Source organism: Anolis sagrei, chromosome 3 (genome assembly GCF_037176765.1).
Source record: "Anolis sagrei isolate rAnoSag1 chromosome 3, rAnoSag1.mat, whole genome shotgun sequence".
Classification (NCBI taxonomy): domain Eukaryota; kingdom Metazoa; phylum Chordata; class Lepidosauria; order Squamata; family Dactyloidae; genus Anolis; species Anolis sagrei.
Window position 1 is genome coordinate 235,284,476 of NC_090023.1, and position 21,230 is coordinate 235,305,705.

General features: G+C 38.8%; 1 protein-coding gene across 2 annotated transcripts in view; it reads left to right on the forward strand.

The window, feature by feature from the left end:
- The first annotated feature begins 13,086 nt into the window (after nt 1-13,086).
- The window catches only part of RHBDD1 (rhomboid domain containing 1), a 40,865-nt gene continuing 32,721 nt past the window's right edge, over nt 13,087-21,230 (forward strand). For both annotated transcript variants that reach the window (XM_060767856.2, XM_060767855.2), the window contains exon 1: nt 13,087-13,213. The gene's annotated coding sequence lies outside the window, so the exon portion shown is untranslated. The remainder of the gene's footprint in view (nt 13,214-21,230) is intronic.

The following is a 21,230-nucleotide window of genomic DNA, read 5'->3' on the forward strand; positions in this document are numbered from 1 at the left end:
GAATTACTTAGGTTGGATCACACCTCAGTAAAACAAAGTATTTGTAAAGTTCTAATGTATCTTGTTCATTATACATTGTATCTTCTATCTCTTACACTACAAATAAAAAGCCACCACATATTCTTGACTGACCTCGAATACAGAAGATAAGAAAGACCTGTCCTTGCACAGTTACTTTCTGAAGTTATATTACACAAGTAGGGAACCTATTGAAACAATTAAGATATGGTATTAGAAGGAAATAGAATGTCATAAGGAATTGTAATTTTAATTGTTGAAGTTAGTATATATTTCTGTTGGAAAACCAGAAAACAAAGGGGACAACTCTGTTTTGACATCTAAACACATACAACGGGTACACATGTTTAGTTGGTTGCCTTTTATGACCTAGAAATGTATAAGCTGTATATATGAAGGCTTTCTTCACATAGTTGGAAACACTTCAAAAAGCAATGTTTTGATAAACACTGGATCTGGCAACCAGCTGAAAGCACACAGGTCAGGGACAGTTCAGAAAAGTTACCGTTTAGATTACAATCCAAGAACCTCACCAATGCCCATGCCAGGTGGAGATTATGAAAGTGTATTTATATATTATCTGTTTTGAAGGTATTACCTCCAGAGTTTTTAAAATGCTTTGTATGTACACCTGTGTAGCAACCATAGAAACCTTTGATGCAGCTAAGAGCCAAAAATGAATCTGGCTCAGCACCTTGAAGCTGCCTTACAAGTCAAACTATTGGACTTAGCCCAGTATTATCTCACCCAGAGTCAGAGAATCTGGTCCACCAGATATTTCAGAAGTCAGGATGTTTTCCTTAATAAGAGTCAAGTGTTGTTCTTCAAATGCTATGCTTACGGATAAACTGCAAACTGTGTTGCAAACTATGGCTTAAGTTAATAGTGCTTAAGAATCATACCAGTACTGTGCAAAGCACAGTTAACAGTATTCTCAATTGTCCTCTAACTAAGTAGAACGCAGTAAACATCTTCTAGAGTCGCAGAAAAACTTAGCTCAGTAAATAACATCATATCATATATATACTTGAGTAAAAGCAGAGTTTTTCAGCCCTTTTTAGGCTGAAAAAGCCACCCTCGTCTTATACTTGAGTCAAAGTTATTTATTATTTTACTTTATTATTATTATTATTATTATTATTATTATTATTACATTTATTATTTTACTCTCTTGTTATTGTATTTTTTATTATTTTACTCTATTATTCTGCTTTTATTACATTTATTACTTTACTCTATTTATTATTATTACATTTATTATTTTACCTATTATTAATATTATTGCATTTATTATTTTACTCACTTATTACTGTTATTATTAAATTTCCATTATTTTATTCTATTATTATTATTATTATTATTACATTTACTATTTTACTTTCTTTAATATTATTGGAAGGATACGTAAGCACATTAACATTGAAAAAGGTTAGAATAATAGTTAATCAGAGTTGGACAGTCTTATCTTTGATTACACTTTTATGTAAATATTCAAAAACATTCAACCTCTTGATGCCTCAATTAATGTAATTTTATTGATATCTATTTCTATTTTGAAGTTTATCAGTAACTGCTACATTTCCCACCCTCAGCTTATACTTGAGTCAATATGTTTTCCTGGGTTTTTTTCAGTTTTTTTTTTTTTTTTGTGATAAAATTAGGTGTCTTGGCTTATATTCAGGCCAGGTTGGCTAATACTCGAATATATACGGTAACTTCACTGTACTTTTGTGATCTTAACTAGAGTTAAGGAAACAATAAAATTAACATGATTAATATTACGTTTTAAGAAATATAACTGGGATCTTAAGATCACTTAGGGAGTTCATAGATCATCTGCCCTCCTGCTTTCATCTGAGATCCTTGCAAAAACACAACAAGTAATGAACAGGAGATTCCTGACCAACAGATGGAGGTTGCTGTACTGTAAGTAAGCGTAAACTCCAATAGTAAATTCCAATTGCTTTAAAACATGATAAAATCTCCTTGTTGCTTTGCCATGTTTTAAAACATTTTTTAAAAAAATGAACATCTACATGTATATCTGGCTAAATACTTTTAAAAATAAGAATAAATGATGCTCCAATTAGCCATGTCACATAGGCACTGATTCCATCACCTCCTGGTCTCTAGATAGTCATTTGAAAGACTGCTTGGTCACCTAAACGTTAAACCTGATCCAGATCTGGCTACACAACATAGAAATAGAACAAAATATTGGTGCAACACGAAGCTTGCATTAGATACATATGTAAAACATTTATTAAACATAAAAGCATAGAAAGAACCAGGTTAGATGACAGCGAATTCCCAAATCCTGACTCCTACAGTGGCTGAGATATGCAAGGGATGTTGTTATTGTTGCTGTTGTTGTTATATTTACTTATACCCCGCTTTTATCTCCCCAAGGAAGACTCAAAACCCTTCTCCTGCTCTTGATCCCTTCACAATTGGTTTTCAGAAGCATGCTGTGTCAGATGCTAGAGGAAGTTTTCATGATGAGTAGCCATTGATAAACGCCCTTATTTTCAATGACATATCTAATCCACTCTTAATGCCACATCCATGCCCATCATTTTCAAGTCCTGTGAAAGCAAATTCCATCATTTAACAATGTTCTACTTCAAGGATGGACAACTTGTGGCTTAAAATGTTGTTGGGTTGCAACACCCATCTGCCCTAACCTGCATATGCATCTTTTCGAACTACCAGGTTGGCAGAAGCTGGGGCTAACAGTGGAGCTCACCCCACTCCCCAGATTCAAACCTCCGACCTTTTGTCCAGCAAGTTCAGCAGCTCCGCGGTTTAACCCACTGTGCCACCGGGGCGTATATCACATACCTCTCTACATTTCTTTCTATTTTTTCATCTTTTACCATTCAGGTTCATCTAGTGATGTCACATTTAATACCATATGAGAGATTGAGAATTCCTCTCTATTCACTTTTTCCTTTTTGTTCATAACAATATAACCTTGACACATTTCCACTTATCTGACTCTTTTTTAAACTAAAAAGTCACCGATTATGTGACCTTTCCTTGTAAGAGAGTTATTGCATTCTCTTGATCATTTTGGTCAGCTTTGCTTCTTGCGATGTGACAATGAGAATTTAAACAGATTTCCAAATGCAGCTGTATGTTAGATCTGTATAAAGGCTTTATGTTCATGGTAGTGCTATTTCTAATTCCTTTCCTAATTATCTCTAATGAAACTGTCCAGACCACCTAGTTGTTTTGCTTTCTTTTATGCACTGGGGGGGGGGGGGGGGGTTCCAATCTGAAAAGCAATATTTCACATAAAATACCATGAACCAATTTCTGTGAGATGAAATATCAATCACATACATAAAAGCAAACAATGTGAGCCATAATAACTGAAACTGATATAATTTTGATAAGTTGGTCAATCATACTTATAATATGCCTACTCAAATCAATGGGATTACACTCAGTTATGACTACTTTATGTTCCATTGATCTCAGTGCGTCTAACATATGTATGATTAAGTTTGGAAATGAATAGTTCAGAGAGCTAAATGAGAAAATGGAACATTCTTCTGTTTTCCAAAAATGTAATAATTGCCAGTGTTTGAAAGTGTGTTCTTTTTATATGAAGTGATGACATGAAACATTATAAGGTACAAAAAAATTGATGTCCTCATTTTGAGTTGGTGCCCAGCTAAAATGTTTATTTTCTCTAGCAAGAAATGGATATAAATCAAATCAAGTAAAATAATAAGTACTAGTACTAAGGTACTGTATTCTGAGATCTGAAATTCTAAATCAGATCTGGAAAAGAAAAGGAATATATGTATGGAATAACAAAAAATATTTCTCTATAATCCCAAAGATATATAGTTAACTGTAGAGAATGTAGAGTATGTTACAAAAATGAAAATCTATTAACAAAAAGCAATTAGATTTATGAACATGTTATGAAATAAAACAGCTATAAGGGAACATGATACAACATAAAACATTCAAATTGTTGAGTAACCTATAGCCATTAATGACAGAACAAAGACAGGCGGCAGAGCTTTGAACATTACTTTTTCAAAGTAATTAATTAAGTTACAAAAGAAAATCCAAAAGGAATGCTAGCTTAGCGGAAATTCCTCCTAGCCCAGTTGTGCTGGATTATACCATTGCACAAGCAGTTGTGAAACATCTTGCATAACAAAAAACATATTGAGTATACACTTTGTACCCACCTTAAAGATGTTCAGAGCTTATTGTCTCAAACCATTCACTGGTAAAATGACATAGTTGAATATAGGCAACAGTCCCAGATTACTCCCACTACCAGTAGTTAACTAGTGTTACCATAAAAAAATCTATTTTCTTCCTCAACAGTAACTAAAATCAGTTCCTTTTAAATGTACACACATGTGAAAGGCCACCAAACAGTGGTGCAAAATGCACATTCTTCCCTTCCTACGTTGTTGCCTCGGTATCCATGACAGAGCGCAGAGCAGAATAATGATTTGCAGCCTGAGCTAGCATTGGCATCATTAATATTCCTTCTCCATCATTAGGTGAAGCCACATCCATGCAAATCTCATCTATGAAGTAGCAGTTGAATACAGATATAATGACATGTTCACAAACTTCATGCTGATATCATGGTGTCTTCCAATCTTTCCTCCACATTTGTCTATATCAGGATGCAGGAACCTTGGAGGTTTTCATGAATGGTGGAAAGGGACTCCAAAGATCTCCTTCGCTATCCTCTTGTTTCTGGGACACTGTCCTGAGGACAACTGAGTTGCAAGCTACTTAGCGGTAAACCCAACTGAAATCAGACTTCTTTCTGATGAGGCTTACAGAATTGTTTTGTTTGACTCCATTCCTATACCAACCTACCTGTTAGTAAGTAACTATGAACCCAAAGGGACTTGTTTCTTTTGCAAAATGTGAATCTCCATAGCCATTTGGGAAATAGGATTAATAACCTTTCCGAAAAGCCACTGGATTAATAGGATTAATAACCTTTCTGAAAAGTCACAACCTTTTGAAAATGATGTTCACCAGCATTCATGCAAGGCAGCTAGGTCTCTCAGCTGTTAAACTGATGTACCTATGTATGTTTTTGAACTGCTAGGGACAAAGACATGCCAATGCACAAATACACATATACATTCAGCAGAGTTTCAGAAATGTTCCTTTAGTTGCACAAATAACATCTACTCTCCCTTAAAATATATTTGCCTTCAAATCATGCTCTCAAGAGACAAAATAAACAGTCTTACTTAAAAGTAACAGATTTGGTTTGCTCACAAAACTTTATATATACAGCAAACAGGCACTTTGCTTATGAATCCAGTTACAATAGGATTTTAAGTAGTTTCTCTGTGTAGATAACACAGGGCATCATTCTTAGAAACAACAGTCCAAAGCATCTCTCTGTTTTGAGAGTCTAATAAGTGTCTAAGCATATTGTTCCTGCATTGAGGTCTAAAAGATGGCTTCTAGTCTCTCTAAGAGTCTAATGGCTTCTATACTGAAGTCTGAAGGTTTCTACTCCTGCATTGAATCTGAAGCATACTTCTCTACAGGTTTCTCAAAGCAAACTGAAATGTCGGTCTTAGTCACATGGTCTGCAGCCCCTCCCACAACAAAGAGATTAGGTAAAATTGCAAACCAATACACATATACAATACAGGAAGCAATTGTATACATAACCAATAACTGGTGGAGGCTTGAGAAGATTGCTATTTCCAACAGTTTCTGAATATAAATCCATAGGTTTGGCTTCTAAGTGGATCTTTTGTAAGATCTAGCTTTTTGGAAACAATATTTTTAACTTCAGGTCTGATAAATAATCACTGGTGAAGAAAAATGAACTGTGAGAACTCTTTAAAAAGAATGTTGGTCTAATGAACAGAAAAGAATGTGTCATCTTGATTGTCGCTTTCCTTTGTCCTTCCACATGATATGAAAAATATATACACAACTAGTTAGGCAGGTGTTCCAACACAGATTGATAATAAAAGTAATAATATGTGAACAGAATTGCCGTTCTAGACTTATGCAACTCAGAGGAATGTGCATAGGTAAAACCTTCTAAGCTCCTGATTGTTTATCCTTAGGGCAAAGGAGACAGGCTACAACATATATTTTCTGTTCCCTGTGAAGTAAATACCACACCCCTTCCTAATGTCCTGGTGTTTGCAGACTGCGGGGTTCTTTTTTCCTCTTTTTGAAGGATGCAATCATTAGGGCAGATTGCCTAAAGCAGTTGCCCTGATATAAGAGTGTATCCAGGCATTGCTTTTGTAACTCTCTAATGTCTATTGCAACCAACAAAGTATATAGTCTTAACCTATCAGAAGACAGGCATGCAAATACAAATATCTATATTCTATTGAACTATTGTTTTGAATTCCTTTCCATTCCAACACAATAAATAGACATCTAACTATTCCTTCCTCACTTTTTAGCTCTTCTAAAATTATCGGACAACTGAAATCAAAATATTATGTTCCAAAGATTGGATATGGGCAATCTGTTAAGATACGGAGATAATTTTTAATTACTGTGCGTGTAGTTGTTAAATTATATATAACCTACACTGAGCCCTTGGGTTAAACGTTAAACAAGGTAACTCCATTAGGTTCCATAATAAGTAATATTAATAATATAATAATAATAACTTTATTTTTATAACCTACCTCCATCTCCCCAAAAGGCCTCGGAGCGGCTTACATGGGGACGAGCCTAAACAGCATAATAAAATAGCATAAAACAGAATAAAACAACATCATAACAAAATATAAAAGCAAAACATCAACCAACAATCAATGAGTTCTATGATAACAATAAGTTTCTGAGTACGGCTGGGTAGACTGGTGCAAAGACAATGGTGAGAATAGGGCTGATGGCTATAGTGCATTGATCATGTGACAACAGTAAAGATAGAGGGGTGTATGAGAACAGAGAATTATGATTTTAAGTGCAGAACAATAGTAAAGTGCATGGACAAGATTTTGGATCCTGGTTGAACCAAGCTTTCTGGGGGATTGTTTAGTCAAAGGCACAGCGGAACAACCATGTCTTTAAATCTTTGAGGAAGATATTGCTGTTTTTTCTGTTTTAATGTGCCTTCAAGTTGTTCCTGACTTATTGCAATGCTAAGGTGAACCAACCATGGAGCTTTCTGGGCAAGATTTGTTCAGAGTGGGACAAATCAGCTTTCCTCCGAGGCTAAAAAAGACTTGCCAATGGCATCCCACGATTATGCAGGGATCTAAACCCTGGCATTCCAGGGCCCTTCCACACAGCCCTATATCCCAGAATATCAAGGAAGAAAATCCCACATTATCTAAGGGCCCTTCCACCCATCCATAGCTAAAAGGTAAAGGTTTTCCCCTGATATTAAGTCTAGTTGTGTCCGACTTGGGGAGTGGTGCTCATATTCATTTCTAAGCCAAAGACCTGGCATTGTCCATTGTACTGCTTGAGCGGTACCTATTGATCTACTCATATTAGCATGTTTTCGAACTGCTAGGTTGGCAGAAGCTGGGGCTAACAGCAGTAGCTCACGCCGCTCCCCAGATTCGAACCTGCGACCTTTTGATCAGCAAGTTCAGCAGCTCAGCAGGTTAACCCACTGTGCCACCAGGAGCTCCAACATATAGCCCAGAATATCAAGGCAGAAAACCCCACAACACCTGCTTTTAACTGGGTTATCTGAGTCCTCACTGCCATATATCTCAGTTCAGAACAGATAATGTGGGGTTTAATTCAGCTGTGTGGAAAGGGCCTGAGTGTGCACTCAGATAACCCAGTTAAAAGCAGGTGTTGTGGGGTTAGAAGATATTGTGGGATTTTATGCCTTGATATTCTGGGATATAGGGCTGTGTGGAAGGGCCCAAAGTCCTTATCTAACATTCAAACTACCCCCTCACACTAGTTCTATTAAGAAGTGATAGTACAGCAGAAATAAAGATAATCAATTCCAACTACCTTAATGGGGAAATGATTCATCAAATCAGTAGAATAAACCTGCTACTGCAAAATACTACAGCATTGATTCTGAATGAACTTGCACTGAAATAACTTCACTGCTCCGAAGACTTGTCGACTTTGAAGAGAGGCTACTTTGAAGCCAGCAGCTCGGCTGTATTCCTCCCTAAACTCATACGACTGGTTCAAAATACAGTGATTGTTCTCTTAAATATAAAGGCTGTACAATAGCTCTGAAAGATGCCTGGGCTGGAACGGCAGTGTATCTGGTGGGGCCCTAATTGAGAAGGAGTGGTATGCGTTAGCTCTTTGCCTCCTGGCACAATGAAAAATACACACTGAGAAGGGATAGGAAGGAATGTATGTCTCTCCCTGGCAACCAGTTATGTTTCCCTTAGGGGACCTCACAGTTTGAAAAGCAGTGGAACAGTAAGAGAAGAGTTGCTTCTATTCAGTGCAAAAAAAAAAGTTCCCTGTAATTTTACATGGACTACTGTCGTAGTAACTTAAGAGCACATAAATTTATTGTTCCCCATGCTCTTTTATGCTATAGAAATGCTATTCACATCTTATAATAAAATAAGAGAAGAGAAATAAAATAATTTGGCCAAAAGCATATAAAAAGTTTGTGATGGTGGTTCTAAAAGGAGAACCCAGATTTCTGAATCATGCTTTAACCACAAGAGATTTTATTTTCCCTGGAGTACAAAATAAACATCAAAGACGAAGGATACGATGTGGGCTTCAGTTAGAAATGTAAAGTCAGGAATAATTGGATTGTGGCAGAGAAAAAAAATCCCATTTATTCCTGAATGGCAGAAAGACGCATGATGCAATTACACAAAAAAGTTGCTAAACTTACAACCAGAAAAGAAATACTCCATGTAACTTCTGTGTATTTTCATCACTTTTTCTTATTTTTGGAATTTATGTGACTTCCATTAATTTATTCAACAGATTGCAAAGGTTTAAATGAATTAAACATTCATCGAATCAGACTTGTAGAAGATAATGTTTTTCCTTGAAAATACAATATCTACTGAAGTTACAGTGCTTTTCTGGCAAACGCTTCTTTTTCAAAAAGAAAAATATGCCAAAGTTGGTTGCTTTGGCAAATTCACCTCTATTCATTTGATCTCCACCCTGTTTCTAGGAATGAAGTCTCTTGTATTCCGAACTGTATGATGTTTTTGGAAAGGCAAAATATTTTTTTCATACAATTCCATTATATGCTTCGGTAAACCGCTAACCTTTTCTACAAATATCCAATCTGTGTTACACAATACATATTTCTTTGTATGAAAATCTGGCTTTGGATTGCATGGTTTCAATCCAGTTGGTGCTCTCAGGTAGAGAACTCACGTTGATTCAAAGCATTTTGACAGATAATGCTACTATTTATATAAACTGTTGAAACAGAAATGTTACTAATATTTTAAATATTTGTCTTTGTGATTGCAGGTGATTTGTTCAATACAGATCACAGCTCTTTGAAAAGTTCAGAGGTTAAACACTCATTTGGGAGTTGTTTTTTTATTTTGGTGGATGGCTGAGAAGGGAGATGGTTGTGGACTCTCTGGGCCCTTCCACACAGCCATATAACCCAGAATATCAAGACAGAAAATCCCATAATATCTGCTTTGAACTGGTGCCCCTTCTACACAGCTAAATAAAATCCCCATTTTCTTCTTTGAACTGGAATATATGGCAGTGTGGGCTCAGATAACCTAGTTCACAGCAGATATTGTGGGATATTCTGCCTTGATATTCTGGGATACATGGCTGTGTGGATGGGCCCTGGGTTACCTGAGTCTATATTCCAGTTCAAAGCAGAAAATGTGGGATTTTATTCAGCTGTGTGGAAAGGATTGCGGATGGAAAGAGGCAAGTAGGAAATAGTTCGAGGACTACTTGGCAGTTAATAGTACTAAAAGAAAAAGTGTACCAGTATCTATGTGTAATATCTTCAAGAAACCTAAGCTGTCTTTTTTTACTGCTTTATTCTCGTCCCAAATTAATTGTTTAGAGAAATTGTGAGAACATCAGCCACATGTACACATACATGGTGGTCCATAGGTCCAGTATATCCAAAGGATCAATAACAGGATTCCAGCTTTAGTTTCTTTGTGTCACCTTGTAGAGAGAGACACTATTACAGTCATGTACATAATATTATTTATTATTTACAACATTTCTACCCCACCTTTCTCACCCCAGAGGGGACTCAAATCATACATCAACTACAGAATCTTAGGGACCTTCCACACAGCCATATAACCCAGAATATAAAGATAGATAATCCACAATATCTTCTTTGGACTGGATAATCTGAGTCCACACTGCCATATAATCCAGTTCTATGTGGATTTTATACAGCTGTGTGGAAGGGACCTTAGGCACTGCGAAGTGAAGCCCACTATAAACATTACAATGCAGTGTTCATTAAGATGGAACTTTTTCCCATTTTAGTTGGGAATCTCACCTTTTCCCCCCCCCTTAAAGATTGGGATCTCACATGGGGTTTTCATCACACATAATTTTGCACTTCTGTATTTTTTTTTTCTTTTAAGGCACTGTGCAAAACACTGTCAATTTTTTAAAAAAAATATTTAGTTTTCCGCAACATGCAATAAATAATCCAATAATAAAATAAGGATATGCAATTGTACTTTAACAGTCATGGGCAAACTTCAGCCCTCCGAGTGTTTTGGACTTCAACTCCCACAATTCCTAACAGCCTACATGCCTATACTATAAGCAGCATACAGTGAGAAGTAGATTACACAGTGACATTAGGAAAAATGCACTTGGAAACAAATAAGTTAAACCTGGAAAAGTGCATCTAAAGAGCTACCCCTTTAAAATGAGTGTTATTGCTTAGTTGACCAAAAGATCAGAGTTGTTCCATTGCACCTCTCTAAAACAGGCAAGAAACCACTACAAAACTACCGACCTCTATTTAGCCACATTTCCTATGAACCATTATGGCCAAGATTTTAATTAGAAACAGGAAGGCAAGAACCATCTCTTGCCAGGTGGTCTGGCAGGACCTTACTAACTCTTCTTTTTAGTGGAGAAAGCTGCAAAACACAATCGCCAGATAAACCACACATGGCTTTTTCATAACAGAATGAAGTGACTTGTTCTTCTGAGGGCCCTTCCATACAGCCATATAATCCAGAATATCAGGGCAGGCAATCCACTATATCTGCTTTGAACTAGGTTATCTGAGTCCACACTGCCATATGGTTTTATTCAGCTGTGTGGAAGGGGCCTGAAACAATACCCTGTACAGAAGGATATGTTGTAGCAGAAAGTGCAACCTGGAGTATAGTAGTAGTAGTAGTAGTAGTAGTAATAATAATCTTTATTTGTTTTCCGCCCCCTCTTCCAAAAGGGACTCGGGGCAGCTTAAAACAAAAATACAATATACATAGTAATAACAGCAACCAAAACAATATAGATCAACTAGAGAGAGCCAGATTTGACAATTTAAGGGGAAACTGCAGGTATGAAGACAAGACTATGTCTATTTGTCATTCCAATGGCATTGAATGTTTACCATTCTCATCTTTGGAAGCTGCCCCGAGTCCCTTCGGTGGAAGAGGACGGGTTGTTGTTGTTTATTCGTTCAGTCACTTCTGACTCTTAGTGACCTCTAGGACCAGCCCACGTCAGAGCTCCCTGTTGGCCATTGCCACCCCCAGCTCTTTCAAGGTCAAGCCAATCACTTCAAGGATACCACCCATCCATCTTGCCTTTGGTCGGCCCCTCTTCTTTTTTCCGTGCAGTTTCCCCAGCATCATCTTCTCCAAGCTTCACTCCAGTGATCTTCTTCTGGTCCTAGGCACTCTCAGGGGCCTTCCACACAGCCTTATATGCCGGAATATCAAAGCAAAAAATCCCACATTATCTGAGTGTGAACTCAGATAACCCAGTTCAAAGCAGGCATTGTGGGATTTTTTGGCTTTGTGTGGAAGAGCCCTCAGACCTTTCCTCCAACACCACAGTTCAAAAGCATCTATCTTCCTTCGCTCAGCCTTCCTTATGGTCCAGCTCTCACATCCATAGGTTACTACAGGGAATGCCATTGCTTTAAACTGTGCCAATCTTCATTGCCAGTGTGATGGCTCTACTCTGCCAATTTAGCATGGGAAATCTTTCACACAGAATATCAAACACATGCCCTCTTATCTCCACCTTCAGGGGACCTAACCTATTTCTTGGGGTCAAGTTCTCAGACCCATATAGAAATATAGTTGTTTTTAAAACAGGTATGGGCAAACCTCGGTCCTCCAGTTGTTTTGGACTACAACTCCCACAATTCCTAGCAACCAGAAGGCTGTTAGGAATTGTGGGAGTTGCTGTCCAAAACACCTGGAGGGCCGAAGTTTGCCCAGGCCTGTTTTTAAAAGTAACAAAAGAGATGAAAAGGGTCTGCAGCCACCAATCCCTTGTTGTGCATCTCCCAATGCAAAGATTTCTATCAGGCATAGACTGTTAGGGATTGTGGGGGTTGCTGTCCAAAATACCTAGAGGGCAGAAGTTTGCCCAGGCCCTCCAAGAGTTTGCAGCCACCAATCACTTGCTGTGCATATCCCAATGCAATTATTTCTATCAGGCATAAACTGTTTGGAATTGTGGGAGTTGCTGTCCAAAACACCTGGAGTGATGAAGTTTGCCCAGGCCTGTTTTAAAAAGTAACAAAATAGATTAAAAGTGTTTGCAGCCACCAATCACTCGTTGTGCATCTCCCATTGCAATTATTTTGATCAAGCATAGGCTGTTAGGAATTGTGAGAGTTGCAATCCAAAGTACCTGAAGAGCTGAAGTTTGCCCAGGCCTGTTCTAAACAGTAACAAAATAGATTAAAAGGGTTTGCAGCCACCAATCACTAGTTGTGCATCTTTCAATGCAATGTTTTCTATCAGGCATAGGCTGTTAGGAATTGTGGGAGTTGCAGTCCAAAACACCTGGAAGGCCAAAGTTTGCCAAGGCCTAGTACAGAGCAAGGACAGTGACTGTGAAGGCTTCCACCTTGAGCTGCTTGCTTTCCCTGATTGGACAAAGGAGGCGGGGACAAAGCGAGACTGACACTTCCGGCTAGGCCTCGCCCTCTGACACAGCCTGAGAAAGACGTCACAATTGCCAGCTGGCCCGTGATTGGGCGGTCGGAGCAGTCACGTGATGTTTTGGGCTCCGTGCTGCCACAATCCGTGCGCCGCCGAACGTAAGTGCGAGAGAGAGGGAGGGGGAGGGAGAGAGAGGGGGATTCTCTGCCTTTCTGTGAGGCTCTTTCTCCAACATGGCGTCGGCTGCAGGGTCGCTTTCCTCTCAGTCTCCCCGCCCCTTCCACACAGCTGAATAAAACCCCACATTTTCTGCTTTGAACTGCAATATAGGGCAGTGTGGACTCGGATAACCCAGTTCAGAGCAGATATTGTGGGATTGTCAACCTTGCTATTCTGAGTTATATGGCTGTGTGGAAGGGCCCTTAGGCAAAGTGGTTTAGTCAGTTCCTTCCTTTGGAATGCAGCCCTCAGGATTCCTTCTGTGCTTGGGGAAAAGGTCCTTCTCTTGGCACTGCCACTCCCCAAATCCCCAGGCAACATAACTGATATCTTTCTTTCTGGCCTTAGGGGAAAGGTTCTTCACTGTGGACTGCTATTCCAGAATCCTCCACACAGCATAGCTGGTATTCCTTGGCAGTCTTGATGTGGGGAAAGGCCCTTTTTTTTTTGGAATGACACTCCCAGAGTGACCATACAATCATAGAGTTGGAAGAGACCTCATGGGCCATCCAGTCCAACCCCTAGAATCAAAGAATTGGAAGAGACCTCATGGGCCATCCAGTCCAACCCCCTGCCAAGAAGCAGGAATATTGCATTCAAATCACCCCTGACAGATGGCCATCCAGCCTCTGTTTAAAAGTCTCCAAAGAAGAAGCCTCCACCACACTCTGGGGCAGAGAGTTCCACTGCTGAACAGCTCTCACAGTCAGGAGGTTCTCCCTAATGTTCAGATCAAATCTCCTTTCTTGTAGTTGGTCATGTATAAATATATGAGGGGAAGTTATAGTTCCACTGCTGAACGGCTCTCACAGTCAGGAAGTTCTTCCTCATGTTCAGATGGAATCTCCTCTCTTGTCGTTTGAAGCCATTGTTCCGCCTCCTAGTCTCCAGGGAAGCAGAAAACAAGCTTGCTCCCTCCACCCTGTGGCTTCCTCTCACATATTTATACATAGCTATCGTATCTCCTCTCAGCCTTCTCTTCAGGCTAAACATGCCCAGCAACTTGAGCCACTCCTCATAGGGCTTGTTCTCCAGACCCTTGATCATTTTAGTCACCCTCCTCTGGACACATTCCAGCTTGTCAATATCTTTCTTCAATTGCAGTACTCAGAAATGGATGCAGTATTCCAGATGTGATCTGACCAAGGCAGAATAGAGGGGTAGCATGACTTCCCTGGATCTAGACACAAGATCTAGATCAGGGGTCCTCAAACTAAGGCCCAGGGGCCGGATACGGCCCTCCAAGGTCATTTACCCAGCCCTCGCTCAGAGTCAACCTAAGTCTGAAACGACTTGAAAGCACACAACAACAACAACAACAATCCTATCTCATCAGCCAAAAGCAGGCCCACACTTCCCATTGAAATACTAATCTATCTATCTTTGTATATAATAAAAGTCAGTGTTTATATGCGGAGGGAGGGAGGGCGGTGTATGTGGCAGCTTTCTGATTGGCTGCCACTTTCACAAGCCACTGTGACCGCTACGAATGGTGAACCTGGACTAAACTTGGCACACATAACCCCCATGACCCAGTTTACATCCTGGTATGGTTTGGGAGAGTTGGACCATGGATTATGGGATTTGTTGTACTTTCAAACGCTTTTGTTCCCACGGACCAATATGGTCCCCAACAAAGACCGATGAAGACCAAACTTGGCACACAGAGCCCCCATGACCCACTCTACATCCTACTGCAGTTTGGAGGAGGGAGGACCATGGATGATGGGACATGAAGTACCTCCACTCACTTCCCGAGACCACTACGACCCTCATCCAATGACTGAGCAAGACCAAACTTGGCACTCATGACCGCCTTTACATCCTGGCGAGGTTTGAGGGAGGACAGACAGTGGATGATGGGATTTGTAGTACTTTCAAACCCTTCGGAGCCCACAAACCACTGCGGCCCCCAACAAAGACTCATAAAGACCAAACTTGGCACACACAGCACCCATGACCCACTCTACATCCTGGTGCGGTTTGGAGGAGGTTGGACTATGGATGATGGGACTTGCAGTACCTTCATTAACTTCCTGAGAGCACTGTGAGCCACATAAATAACTGGTAAAACCAACCTTGGCATACAATGCCTTTCTCAGAAAAACCCGGGCACCGCCGGGTCCCCAAGCTAGTAAGTTTATATTTGTTAAAATTCTTCTTCATTTTAATTATTGTATTGTTTTTAAGTGGGTTTTTTTTTTTTGCACTACAAATAAGATGTGTGCAGTGTGCATCGGAATTCATTCATGTTTTTTTTTTTAATTATAAACCAGCCCTCCAACAGTTTGAGGGACTGTGACCTAGCCCTCTGTTTAAAAAGTTTGAGGACCTCTGATCTAAATGGTAACATCTACTGTCTTATCTTGAACACATTTTAGCTATGGTATTGGGAAAAGAGGTGAAGAGCAACATCTTCTTTATGCTACCCTAAATGTGTTGATTTTATATGCGTCACCTTTTTGGCTTCTTCGGAGTGCCCCATTATTAAATTCATGTTTTAATTACATTGGCAGTTGTACCACTTGCAATCTCTGGGAGAGTAAAATCAAGTAAATTATGTTCTTCACAACCCAGCCAACAACTAAAATCCTTCATTTTTAAAAAAGTGTTGAATGCTCTATATTGCCTTCAGCAATATTGGCTCAGATAGTAGCCCAAAGGGTTAATACTGTTTGATTTGTGTTATTGTTGAAAGGAGGAGTGAATTCAGAGCTGCAGACTATTGGTTCCTTATGAATCACATGGATGCCTGGATTTGCTTTAAAAATATGATTATAATCAAACTAAGCTATTATTGTGTGTATCTATTTGTCTATCTTAGAATAACTGACATAGGCTAAATTGGGAGTGGAGAGAGTTAATCACTCCACTCTTTGACACCTATCGGAATCAGGACTTCTTAAACTGTGGGTCCCAGCTCCAAATGGGGGGTCGGTCTGAATTACAGTCATCTACCATAACTGATTTTCAGGATTTTTTTTAAAAAAAGAAAATGCTTGCCTTCACATCACATCTATGATTTTTTAAATCTCTGAGCCCTGTCTGTATCATTAGTTGTAAAGGATTATGTGATCCACGCCCCAGCCAAACACACAGTAGAAGGCACTGAATGCACTTCAGAGTACAGCCTGTACAATCCCATTTATACAAAAACTTGTATACAAGTTGTTTCCCAAGTTGATATCAAATTATTGTACTGGCACAAAGACGAATGTCCTGTACTGCTGTGTCTAACCTTCACTTCCCCTATTCCCACTACACCCCATTTCAGATTGCTCCTGTCAATTCAAATTTGTTGAGTCCTGACAAAATTGCTGGCCGAGGTGTGTCTTTATTGCCCAGGTGTATTGGTTGTACATGATGATCGTTTTAAATATCCCTTTGTTTACAGAGAAGAATCTTCCTGTTTCTAATATAATTATATCCTCCAGTCTACCAGGCATTTTTATAATATGCTAGATTTAATTTAGAGACTAGTATTAATTTACCTGTTTATGTTAGTAGAACACAAGGACTGTTCAGATCATAAATGTCATATTTTCCACAGTTATTGTTGCAGCAATATTCTCAGTTATGATGTTGCAGGTGTGCTGAAACTTAATGAGTTTGGGTGATTAGGGATCAGCCTATATGCTGGATGTGTGAAGTAATATGTTACAAATTGACTTTGGGGTGCTTTTCGTATGTCATACTGATCATAATTTTTTACTTAACTATGTTGAGTTCATTGCTTTATTGCAAGTAGCAGAATAACAGCATGCAGATTTTACCCAGACAGGTATCACCAGTGTATGGTCCAGTAGACATTTGATCTTAATTGACTTGGGCACAGAGATGATTAAAGCAAATCTCTTAATGACAGGGTCCCAGTACAGACGTAATGGTCAGCCAAAAGTGAGCCCTTGAGTGCTGGGTAAATTACACAACCTTGCTTTAGAAAATGACCCTTGCTTCATATTTAATATTCTGTATTCTGCTGAAATGAATTTTACCCTACGTGATCCAACTCCTGGAAGCAAAAATATGCTTACAAATTATTTACATAATTTACCTTGGAAGATTTCTTTTGAACTACCTCATTTCTTTGCCACTGCAAGTTATGACATGCCGTTCTGAAAAGCAAGTAAGTCTTAATAAGCGATCAAATAGCATTATTCATGGAAATTCTAAGATAGAAAGAAATGGAGTTAGAAAGAGTATAAAACTACAACACAAATCCTAAATGTCTGTGTAATACTAATTGATCAATTACAACAACTATGTGTTTTTAGGACCAAATGTTTTGGCTTTTTCAAACAATTATTTTGGAAGGTTCTGTATTTCTTTTTAAAACATCTTTTTAAGTTAACTTTATTAACATAAAAAGTATAGCAGTGTGATTAGAATTGACATTAAACAATGATCTATCATGAAAAGTAAAAGTAAAAAGTAAAAAAAATAAAAGCTAGCCGCGGGACTATGCACCATCTTCATGTATGCTGATGAGGAAATTGGAAGCTTTTGTCCTTAATTAACTGGAGGTTGACATTTCATCTAAAATGAACCAAACAATTATCACTTTTAACTGTAATTTGTTTGAAATAAACTAGCTTTAAACTAGATTGTGAAGATTAAAGACAGTTTATGTTTCAGATACATTAATACTTGAAAAACAAAATGGAATGGTTCTGATCTTGTGAATATGTCTGAGGAAAAGATGGGAGAAGAGTGTACATTGCTGCATCCAAATGCAGACCATTAACAAATTTCAGATACAATTCATTTCTGCCTTTTATTCATGGATCCATTTTCTCTCTCCCCTCCTTCCCCCAGCATCAATATGGGGACCTTATTTTTGTAAACTGTGTAGGATTGTGTATTGTCGAAGGCTTTTATAGTCGGAATTATTGGGTTGTTGTAGATTTTTTCGGGCTATATGGCCATGTTCTAGAGGCATTTTCAACTGACCACCTTGATTAGCATTTGATGGCCTGGAACATGAAAGGCACTGCAGACTACTTCAGCCAGGGAAGTCAGCCATAACAGAGCACCTGATGAACCAATCTGGACACAGCATATTATTTGAGAACACAGAAATGCTGGACCACTCTAACAAACACCATGTCAGACTACACAGAGAAGCCATTGAAATCCATAAGCATGTGGACAGTTTCAACAGAAAGGAGGAAACCATGAAAATGAACAAAATCTGGCTACCAGAAAATTACAACAGCAAAATAACAGAGAGGAAACAATCAGGGACAGCTAATAATCTCTCAACAAAAGATTTCCCCAGGCACTAACAAGGCACACCAAAAAACTGCCAGGCCATCAAATGCTAATCAAAGTGGTGAGTTGAAACATTCACATCTAGCTCCAGCGGACAAGAGTTCTTTGCCCCACCCTGGTCATTCCACAGATATATAAACCCAATTTTCCTAGTTCCAACAGACCTCACTACCTCTGAGGATGCTTGCCATAGATACAGGCAAAATGTCAGGAGAGAATGCCTCTAGAACATGGCCATATAGCCCCAAAAAACCTACAACAACCATGTGTAGGATTGTGATTTAAATTTTTAGTCAGGAGATCTTTAGTCCAAAGATGGCCTTTTCAAGTACCAGCTGCTTCTAGGATATCACTGCAGCTATAAAATATAGTATAGGTGATACTGAGGAGTCGTGATGCATTCAACATTTGGAATGATCTCCTTGTCTGTGTTACGATGTAGTAAGAGGAGAGAATCAGTAATCTCTCTGAACTGAGGAGCACAGATCAGTGGATGCATTTAATACGTTGGCTTAATTTTTTATGATGGCATGATATTGTACCCCATCACACAGTCTGAGTATTATTCATACAGTTCATTGTTTTTTATTATTATTGTTTTGGGTGCATGATAATTCTTGGTTGTCCACTGGTGTTTGGCTCCAGGACCTCGTGGTATCCTTTGCTTTTTAAATTTTTAAAACATTTTCAAGCTGTGGATGGCTAATTCAGAAGATATAGAATCTGTGGATACAAAAGGCTTACTATATATTCATTTGGCTTATAAAAATAGAGGACTGTTCAGTGCAAACATCTTTAAATAACTTCTATTGCTTTATAAAGAACAATAACATTCCTAGAATATGTAGATGTAGACATTTATCTTGTGTAGGTGACAAAAAATGTAGGCCCATGGCATTCTCAAGTTAAAGACAAACATCCACTTCAGGGTTTTTCTGTATGTATGTACATTTTGAAAGCTGTGACATGTTTTGGAAACCATTGGAGGAAACAGAATAAATCATGCATTGTCTAAAACTTCATTAGGCTTTTAGTAAACACAGCAGAGGTTGGAGGAAGAATTTTTTTGTAATGTTTTGTTGACAATGGATTACATTCCAAAAACTCCAGAGAGGTGTTCCACAATAGGTGCTTTGCTTTCTTGGTAGTTTACATTTCATCTTAAAAATTAAAGGCCAAATACAGACAACTATGTCCATATTAATTTGTTTGGGATGGCAAAAAATACACATTCACCCATAGTTTTAGTCTCTTCGATTTTTTCCAGGTACTCTTAATGTGCATGTCCTATCATACAGTACAAGATGGTTAATTTATTCCACATAAAACAGTTTAACATTTGAATCCATAAGTGATAATGTATGGTCTACAAATATAATGAAAAATATGATAATTTCTAAACAGAATTTCTGGGTAAGGGGACTCATTCTGTATATGAGTAAACTGGATGGAACTATTCAACCTCAAATACTTTAATAAAAAACAATTTTTGACTTGGCACAGAAATGAAGTCAATGTTTGTGCCCATTGGGCCTCTAAGAGAGGATATTGCACAACTGGGTTCCAGATAGTCCAGTGCTCCATTAGTGGAGCACAAAGGATGTCCCCTTTATCATGCCTTAGGGCTCTTCTACACTGTTATATAATCCAGATATTCAACAGAGACAGAACCATAGAGTTGGAAGAGACTTTGTGGGTCATCCAGTCCAACCCCCTGCCAATAAGCAGGAAAATTTCATTCAGAGCACTCCTGATAGATGGCCATCCACCCTCTGTTTAAAAGCCTCCAAAGAAGGAACCTCTGCCACACTCCGGGGCAGAGTTTCACCGCTGAACAGGTTTCACAGTCAGGAAGTTCTTCCTAATGTTCAGGTGTAATCTCTTTTTCTGTAGTTTGAAGCCATTGTTCCGCATCTTAGCCTCCAGGCAACAGAAAACAAGCTTGCTCCCTCCTCCCTATGACTTCCCCTCACATATTTATACACATTATTTGCTTTGAATTGGATTATATGATTCTACACTGCCAGTTCAAAGCAGATAATCTGGATTTAATATAGTAATGTAGAAGGGGCCTTAGTTAGCAGGTATGTGTGCAAAGCAGAAGAAATCCATCATTTAATGGTTTACATTTTACCACCAGCATCTTGAATTCCTACAGGAAGTATACTGACAACCAATGCAACTTGTTTAAAAACAATGTTGCAGTATATGCCCAGTGTTCAAGCCAGCAATATAGCTGCTGCATTTCGTATTAGCTATGTTACTATGATTTTGGAAGCTAATCAGAATGAGCTCTGGTTTGATAGAAGTATGGCCAAGAAATATAGGCTATATTTCAGATGAAGGAACTGGTAAAACCACCACTGAGTATTTATTCCCTAAGAAAATTCTATGGAATTATGGGGTCACCATAAATCACAGGCAATTTGAAGCACACGCACATCCTTTCCAAGTTGTGTTTCATGTAGAGTACATTGCAGTAGACCCATAATCAATATTTTTAAGCACATTCACACAGCAGCCCAGCGCCTGAAGAAGAGGGGAGGTAAATGATTGCTGCCACTGCCTCCCATCTCCCATCTGTGAAGCCCCTGTGACCCATTAGGCCGACTTGGAGCAGCACTCCAAAGTCTTGCCCCTGCCTTCATAGCATTTGCTTACTTCTGTAGGGGTCCTGCACCCCTA